The sequence below is a fragment of the Coccinella septempunctata genome, chromosome 6, assembly GCF_907165205.1.
Source record: "Coccinella septempunctata chromosome 6, icCocSept1.1, whole genome shotgun sequence".
Taxonomy (NCBI): domain Eukaryota; kingdom Metazoa; phylum Arthropoda; class Insecta; order Coleoptera; family Coccinellidae; genus Coccinella; species Coccinella septempunctata.
Genome location: NC_058194.1, coordinates 32,075,250 through 32,085,392, shown reverse-complemented (window position 1 = coordinate 32,085,392; position 10,143 = coordinate 32,075,250).

Here is a 10,143-nt window from a genome sequence, read left to right as displayed (position 1 = left end):
TGTTTCATTTTTTTTCTCATTTCGCAGAGACGGTTTCTTGCACTCGCAGGATTCCGAATCGGGATGCCTGCGTTGTGTCGACTTTCAATCGGCGTGGTTGGTTCGGTAATTGCCTGGAAATGTGGCAAGTTATTTATGACTTTTCGACTTATTCGATCCGCGAAATTCGGGTCTCATCTCATCTTCATAACGATCTGTTTCCATAAACGCTTGGTAATTTCACGTTCTCGCCTTTAGATAACAGTTTTTATGTCGTAGAGAGACATTCTGCAGGGGCGGAATCACTAAATCTTCAAGGGCTGCTACTTATGTATTGAAAATAGTAAGAAAAAGCTCAGATTTCATCACCAGAGACTGCAGGAAGCCATAGATGAATTACTCAAATTGGTGCATCAAATGGAAAATCCAAATCAATGGAAGAAATACTCAAGCAATATTACTGCAAAAGAGAAGATTGAGGATGGAAGAAAACCTTGAAGTTGATGGAGAAAAGGTTGAATGGGAAAATGAAGCAACATACCTTGGAGTGAAGCTTGACAGATGACTAACATGGAAAAGCCATATCAAATGTGCAGTTGATAAAACAAAAGCCGCAATGAGTAGACTAAATCTACTCATAGGCAGAAGAAGACATATGAATAAGAACATCAAGTTGACGATGATTGAAACTATCGCGCGACCACAACTCACATATGGATCGGCGGCATGGGGCTTCGCAGCCAAGACCCACATCAAGAGAATGATGGTTTATTAGGAACAAACAAATCTACAAGGACTTGGAATGGAAACGAGTTACAGAATTTATGAAGGAAAAGGCGGAAAGGATATTCGACAAAGCCAAACAACATGCAAATGATGAACTACGAAGATTAGTCGACTACGATCCAACAGAAGAAGCTAGAAGGTCAAGAACCTACCACCGAAGACCGAGAGATCAGTTAAGGATTTAAAAAGTAACCAAAGAAGAGCTCAACCTGTAAAAGATATAGGCAGCATACAACTATCAACACGACTATGATCGTGTGAGTGTCCAGAAACCATAAGAGTCAACTGGTAAATAGGCAAAATGCCCGGAACCTATGAAGAAGCAGTTTAGGGTTTTAAGTGGGTCTCGAGCTTAGGAGAGTGAGAATCCCCACACTTGTTCCCCCTCAGGAGAGGGTGTGTTCTTCTGTCTCGCAGATTTTCCCCCTGCTACACAAAAAAAAATTAAATTTCAAAGAGTCATACAGTGAACAAAAACTTGAGATTGAAGTTAGTCAAAACTCAAGCACTTTTTAGGCATGGAGACGTTGTGCAGACTCAGTATAATGAACTACGATAGCTGCTCGGGTCATTTTTTCGACGTGCAACTCATACGACTAATTAATTGGCAGAGTCATTTATTCAATTATATGAACACCTCCTGGAAACAAGATATTTATTCGATGCAATACAAGAAAAATTCCCGGTCTCATTTATGTCGTAAACAGTCCATTAAAACCGTTAAAGCAAAGCAGATTACCAATTATTAATCACCATAACTGGTAAATGCATAAGTAATGTAAAAATCCTCGTCAGTTCTGGCCAAGAAGCATAAATTGACGGGTGTAATTGACGGGCAGATTGATATGACTCGTTCAAGGTCCTATTTCAACCAGGCTGGTACCTAGCTACCGGTCACAAGATCGACAAATCGCAGATCCGTATCAGAAATAAATCAGTATGTTTTTTCTTCAATCCTAATTGAACATTTCCCAAATTCTTGTGCAACTTCTCATTTACACCCTGTCTAATAGAGGGGAGAAGGAAATGCATCAAATAAAAAGAAGAAAACTGAAGGGAGAGTCAGAAAATTGACTGTAAGACAAGAAAAATTGAAAGGGAGAAAATTGATAAGACAGAAGGAGAATGGATATCTAAAAAAGAGGGGAAAAAAGAGTATAGATGGTAAAAGAAAAAGGTGTTTCTTTTGACCTCAAGAATCCACTGTTAAAATATTTGTTCATACTTCCGCAGTTGAAAACTCCTCTGCTAAGGATCGATTTTGACGATTGAAAGGAAATTCATTCAATAAACCCCTTCGAACACCTGACTTAACGATATACGAAACGGAAACGACAGATATATTCTCGACCAACGCCACATCCTCCAGGAATAGTTCTCACAATCGGCTGAAATTTCGAATATTTAATAGCGTAATACGTTGTAAGTGGCTTGTGTGTGGGTCAAATGGACGTGGATGTGGTCAGAAGCCCTTTCTCGTTACTTGCGGTCGCCGTTGAAAAGTTTCCTGCTCATTGTTTGTCGCTTGTTAACTGGCTCGTTAAATAATACTCGGATTTCAGTTGTTTCTCTCTCGTATAACCGATTACGTTATGGGAATGCGTTAAGAAGCCGATCGCAATAAGTTATCCTTTTTGTCGAAAATCGACTGCATTCAAAAGATGTGCTGAGACTTGAGGATCTATTGAAAAAAAGACTGTTGAGTTGTGTTGAATGGTTCTGAAGTTATGAATTTTTTTGCGTGTCCATGAAATTTTGACACATACATTGACAATTTGCTGCCAAATAGGAGAGTACCACACTGAGAAAAATCTTGAGGTTACAATGTGAAATTACCCACATATTAGCTGGACAGGTTACAGTTACACAGTTGGGTTATTTTTTTCACAACTAATATCTGGATGTTTCTACAAGGGTGTTGCGAAATTTCATGAAAAATGTAAAACTATCATGTATATTTACAGTGAATATGAAATTTACAGAAAATATGTGTTAATTCTCTGTGATATCACAAGGGTTGTAATATTCACCTGAAAAATTACAACTGCAATGCAATATTACAATAAATTTGCGAATTTCAACATGAAACGGTAATTTCACAACATTATTGTGATCTAATTTTATTTTTAATTACAATAATTTTGTGAATTATCACATGAAAATGTGATTTCACAACGTTATTTCACAAAGTTATTGTGATTTGAGAATTTTTCTTGTGAATTTGCGAAGAAGAAAATGTTGTGTTGTAGAATTACAATGCAGAACCCTTTTAATTTTAAAATTCCTTCACAAATGTGTGTTATTAAGGCGGTTGTGAAATTACCACGAAAAAATATAATTTTACAACATGATATCGCGGCACAATTTCCTTCAAGGATAGAACACTTTTTATTTACATGTCTACAGCAAGAGGAAAATCTTACGCGAAATTGTTGAAATTTATTATGGTCAAAATATTTCTCTCGAATATGAAAACAGAATAAAAAAAATAGATCAATCGGTTTCCATTAGATCGTTCCAAAGATGCCGCTTGAAATTTAATAAACAACTGATGATCTTGATCTTACGACGGCCAAAATTGTGCTGTTCTTTTTCCGATCCACGAAGAGTCTCATCTGAAGCTGACTTTTCAGAAGCTCATCTAGTGGCAGCTCCAGGAGCTTTCCGGTGTAGATCGGTGAAGGAAAGACGAATTTTTTTGTTGTTATAACTATTCTCTGCATGTCTAGGAGTGTGTGTACAGGATTTTTTTTATTGCTTCCTTCCCTCCTCATTTTGGACTGCTGCCTTATATTAATCTGTGTCCACACACCCCAATGCCTGTACCTCTTTCTAATTTTGATCCATCAGAACAACATAGAGTCCATACAGATGACTTTTTGTCTAATTTATTCATCGCATTGAGACAGTCCACAATGACGTTTTTTGTAGAAATTTTTTTCTCGACTTGTTCTTTATATGAATACATTTCTGAAGATATAAGTGAAATATATTTCATTCTATTCTCTGCATAATTCATTAAGGAGATTATAGGTTCCTGCATTCCTCCTCAACCATAATCGAAAAACAAATTCTGTCACTTGGTCAGAAAATATTTTGAGTAGGTACCTACTGCTGAAAGAACTCGTAAGTCTGGGTATTTTTGTAAAATATCTATTTTAAAAATGTGTTAAACACATTCATAGCTTGAACGTAATATTACAATATGATTGCAAATATCAAGTCATTTTCCACCTATGCGGTACGTGACGTCGTTCGGCTGGATCCGAATTCACAGCTTCAATGGAATTTCATAATGCAATTGTAAAATCACAATTTTTATCTGCTTCTAGATTCATTCTGTGGCCAATCAAAACCTTTCCTGCAACTGGCACCTGCTCGTTGCCCAATCCCATATCCCATCGTAGATACTCACTAACTTTCTAACTTACCCCATAACCCAATTCATTCTGGAATGATCCACTGTGTCTTCAAGAACTCTGAAGTGCGAAGAGTTATACATGGTTCAGTTTTTTGTTTAATATGATTTAGTTCTTTCAAGTTCCAAGTAATTCTGCCTTCCAAGTTCTTTCAAGGTTTCAAGTGTGTGACAAAAGAAATATATACTGGTAAGTAGATAGTTCACATTTTTTGAAAGCGATGTTTATTTTTTCGATTTGTGGTTTTCCTTTGGCAGATATTAATGAAAAAAATTGAACACCGCATGCATACAACTTATTATTCAATTATTCTGTATCGAAATATTGCCTATTGGATTCCTACTTATTTCATTTTTTTTCAGGAATAAACCACCGATACGAATTCTTTATGGAAAAACGATATGTGTTTACAACCTATGTATTCAGGGAGGCCCTCAATTTAATCTATGGAGATGTTCCGAAGGATGCATTTCAACATTCATCCGGATTCTGGAAGTAAGTCAAGCACGACAAAAGCAAGTTTTATAGAAAAAAAAATCATAAATTTATCTATTCCAGAAGATTGTGTTTTTTTTGTTGGAAGAAGACTAGGTATACTTTGTTTTTGAATTTTAATTTTATACTCTTATGATATGAACCGCTAAATAAGCGCATACATCAATATTTTCAGAAGCTGATATTTCACAGTTGAATGCTTCACAATTATATATGTTGATTTTTTTTTATATTTTGAAAAAAATGTTTAATCATTTTAGGTGATATTTGTGGTTGTTGTTTTTGTTTGATGTAATGTTTCATATTGTTTTTTATATTGAAGATTATATTAATTTCATGTTGTGGTTGTTTTTTAACTGATATAATGTTTCAAATTTTTTGTTTTCCATATTGGTGACTGTATTTTATGTTGTAGTTGTTATTTTTAATTAATCTAATGTTTTTTTTCCAATTGATGTATATTTTAGGCAGTGATTGTGCCAAATTTAGTTCTGTACAACTACTTTGATCAATAACAAAATAAAGACAATTATCCAGTAATTTTCATGGTTATTTCACGAAGTTATTTTAAAAATGTGTGGGGTATTTCTACAATGAATTCTGGAATTTTAACAAATACTTGAAATTCACAATTAAATTCTGTGAATCTGCTCTGTTTATTCACAACATTATAGTATTTTACGGTCTAATTGATGCTAAATTTCACGACGTATTTTCGCGAGACCAAGAGGTGATTCCACAATGAATCCTGTAATTTTCCAAAATTTTTTAATTTTACAATTTATTTCTGTAAAAATCCTTTGCGAATTCACAGAATAAATGTAATTTTACAGTTGATACCATAAAATTCCATTGTGATTTCACAATGAGTATTCACAGGTTTAGTTTCTGGAAAAATCATTAGAAAAAATTTCATGTGAAATCACAACCAACTTGTGATTTATATTTTCTGTGATTTTACAAGGACTTCGTTTCAGAATATTCCTTGTGAAATTCCAGTGATTATCGTTGGTCACAAATAACCCAAGATTTTCACTGTAATTTCACTATTTCGTTCTCTCAGTGCATGTAAAAAAAAGAATCTTTACGTATGGATTTTATTTTCGGTGACCTGTACATCAGGGTGTCCCAAATTCGATGTCCCGTGAGTGGATCTCAGAAACTAGAAGAGCTATATAGTCATTCGGGGCAACTGTGCGCACTTCTGCCTTTCAAGCCATACCCTGTTTCAAATGTTGAAGCTAGGAAAATTAAAACATATTTATAAGATAGAGAATTTTCTAATCTATAAAAAAACATCAAAAAGCCAACAAACAAAAACGTTTTCTTTCCGCAAAAAGAAATTTAATGGTGAAAGTCGGAGTGCGTTCACATGCCCCGTGTTGTGGGTAAGTGTGCGCACCCTCACGGGGTAAGTGAACGCAGTGCTTAATGAACCACACAATCAAAACAAATTACAAAATAATGTCATTAAAATGTTACAATATTAGAGAAATGCTGTTTATTGTCAATACAGAAGCGCCCTTTTACAAGCACTGCATTATTGTTCGTGCCACAATTCCTGGTGAACACAACACTTGATACATTCCCCTGTTGGTGGCTTTTCATATTTTTCCGAACAAATAGGACAATATTGATCGAATCTTAACCAAGAAAATCAACAATGTCATAATTTATTCCTCACTGAACTAATGCCCATATAAAGAATCTATGCGCACACTTACCCGCGCACACTTTCCCCAGTAAGCCAAAATTTGAATTGACGTTCTTATAGAGTTGAGCAGCTAAGAGAACCTAAAATTTTTCATTGTATATTTAGATTAATATGCCCATGATCGAATAAAATATTGTTTAACACTGTCGGACTCGGAACTTGGACCTGGCAGAATGTGCAGAGATGCTGAAAATTAACAAGAAAACTAGTCAATTTGATTGATTGCAAATAAAAAGTTAAAGAAACGTGGCACGGCGCACTCCTATGAAAAACTAATTTGGGGATTCTGCGCCCTTGCTTCACCCAAATGAACCCCTCTTTCATACATTGCATAGTCGAGATATACGCACTGCGCACACTTACCCTCTGCGCTCAGTTACCCCGAATGACTCTAGCAATACCGATGACACATTTCCGAGCTTTTTTTAGAGAAACAAAGAATATTGAAAACCGTAGCCTCCAACGATCCATCCTTTGTGAGTTATAAGCAAAAAATGAGATTTTGACGATTTCGAAAAGTTCTCATAACTTTTTTGTCTCCGAAGTTACAGGTCTGAAACTTGAACCTTCAACAGGTACTTTTTTGAGTAGAATCTACTGACAAGCTCGGAAATTTTTTTCCCCTTTAAAATTTCCAATAATTAGGCAAATTTTGGATATTTTAAATGCAAACTATTATTGTATTTGTTATTTTCGAATTGAAAAAATCGGTAGATTCTACGTTAAAAAGTACCTCTAGAAGGTTCAAGTTTCAGATCTGCAATTTCAAAGACACAAAAGTTATGAGAACTTTTCGCAATCGTCAAAATCTCATTTTTTCCAATAATTCAAAAACGAAGGATCGTAGGGTGCTACGGTTTTCACCATTCTTTGTCTCTCTAAAAAAGCGATTGAAAACGATTCAACAGTTTTTTTTTTCAGCTCTTCTAGTTTCCGAGATTCCCTCAGTGGACATCGAATTTGGGACATCCTGTATACATATGAAGATATTTTTAGGATATGCTCATTGTCAAGTCTACTGCTTGAAAAAATCATTTCGTTAGCTCAAACAGAAACAAAGTTATGGACTATAAATACCTTGTATCTACTTATCTATGTGGATGAAAATCCAGAAAAGATCAAAAAATTAATTATACGATCTTCACTTGGATAATTTTGAACTAATTTGCTGTAATTTCCATCAAAATATCGTACTGTATCATGTAAAATCCAAAACTCCCATCATAAAACGCTTACAGAAGTGATAATAACGAACGTCTTATATAGGTAGAGGTTTCGCGCTTGACCCAACGTTGAAGTTTCCTAAAGCGCGGCAGATTTTCACGTCTGGAGCCTACAATTCTCCAAAAATTTGATTATTTCCAATCAGAAATTCTTCAAAACAGTCACCAGTATACGTTTATATCAAAAATATGGTAAAATTCCGTCCATATGATGCTTGTATGGGAAATCATCAAAATCTAGACATTCCAGCAAGCGTACAAAGTATCCACGCGTAAAATTGATCCCGGATAATCATTTTAAATACCTGAAATTGCTCAATTTCCACAGAGCGACAATCGAATACTTCATCGAATATGACATCATATTTATAATACTGGTTTTGCTCGAAATGCCGATGTAAAATTATTTACTTAGCGCTGCTATCTCGCAGATATCGGTTTTTATGACATTCTAATAACCCGTTCCAGTATACGAGGCAGGGAATATCACTCGTGTTTGCTCGCGAAGCCGATCCTTGTTTCCATTTGGTATTTAATTGGATGCTGCGGATGGGAAAAGGGTGAAACAATGCAGGGAACTTTTAGTTTTCATTTTTCTGAAGAAAGTCTGGTTAATTTTCGTGGAGGGCATTGTACATTGTAGATTAGGTACAGGGTGTCCGCCAGAAAACCCTATAGGTTCCTATAGGTACCTAATATGCCAATCAATAGGACCTATAGAAGTAATATTTGTTCTGCATAAATAAGTCTTCAATAATTCGCTAATACAATATACGACTAACTCATTTGTGCACCTAGAGAGTGGCAATAAAAGTTCTTTATTTTAAGTGGAACACCCTATATTTCTTTCGACATTTGAATAGAGTTTAAGAAGGCGAAATCAACTATAGTGTATAGAGTGAGTTTTTGACTCATACAAATGTTTTAACAGTAGATTCTTGTGGTCAAAAGAAACACTATTTTCCTTTACCATTTTCTTCGAAACGACTCGGTTTAAAAGATGGCTGTTGAAAAACCATAACAATATTCTATTTTTAGTTTTATCTCACAACGGTTTTATCGAATGAAATGAATTTTGGAATATAGTTTTCATTTATTTGATGAATCTTTTTCGAACACAAGATATCACCCACGTCTCCCAGTTTTCTCATTATGACCATTACGTACCATAAAAATACCAAAAATTCAAAGTACCCAACTCTTGAAACTAAGTTGGACGCGATCTAATGAATATTTAAAAAATATTCTTCATATTTTCTCGTATAAGGCGCTAATTTCGAATAATGTGATGTTCAAAAATTGAAAAGTATTGTGAAATTTGAAAAATTGGTACTTTGGCTGAATACAACACTGTTTGAAAGATCCACAGATGTGTAGTGCCACAGATTTAGCTGGTTTTTCTGCAGGTATTTTGTTTTTTCAGGGGTGGCACAGTTCATTATAAAAACTTAACATGGCTTTATCGTTTTATCAGGGCCAAAAGGAAAAAATGGTATAGGAAAAAAGTGTTTCCTTTGACCTCAAGAATCTACTGTTAAAATATTTGTACGAGTCAAAGACTCGCCTTGCATATAGGGTGTTGCAGCCAGGTGGTCTGGTGTAATGAATTATTTAACCATCATAATGGTAGCTTTTCGAATAGGTACACGATCACAGATCATTATATTTCGAGGGAGACGTCCTTGGGAAGGATAAAATTGGGATTTTAAACTATAAGTTAGTTATGATTAATTTTTAATTCTGGTGGCTGGTGAAGCTCGAAGTCAATGTCCCAGAGATGATTTCTGTATTTGCAAGCTCCAAAAACGTTTTACCCATCTGAAAATCCTTAGAGAAGCTTTCACTTCAAAAAATAAGACTGGTGGCGTTTTCAGTCCATGGGAAAATTCTGTGGAATAAAAAACGATACAAACTCTACACGTAATGAAAAAATTGTGGTCGATTATACAGCTGGGAATTTGAAGGAGCGCTTTGCAACATTTTTGGGGGCCCCTAATACGGTTTTTCCGCTACAGGTCTGTGTCTGTCTTATGGAGCATTCCTAATTGATTTTTAATAATGTCCATAGGATGTCAAGTGGTCACAAAAGTGGCATTAGCGCGAGGGCGCGTGCCCGGTGGCAATTTCTAATTAAGCATGGGGTGGCAGGTGACGGTTTTTCACAGCCCGTTGGACACGTTGTTACCGCTTCGCCCCCTTGGGCCCCCCGGGCCTCTTGTTATTCTTACTAATTCGCATTGTGTGAAGTAATTATGACTCAACGAGCGACCTGAGGGGGCGATTTCAATGAGACCACCGTTTAATGGCTGTTGCAATGGTGAATAGGCGGCTGTTTATTCACACAAGTTTCGAAATTCACGGCAAAACGTTCTTAAAAACCACGATAGGCTTGGGTGAATCAAGAACGTGGTCCGTCTACTTTTTGGGCGAAAATTAATACTTTTTTGGACAAAAAACTAACGACATAGGTACTGTATACCTTTGAAATCGAGGTGTTAAGTTTTCGTTGGACCACCCTGTATAAATT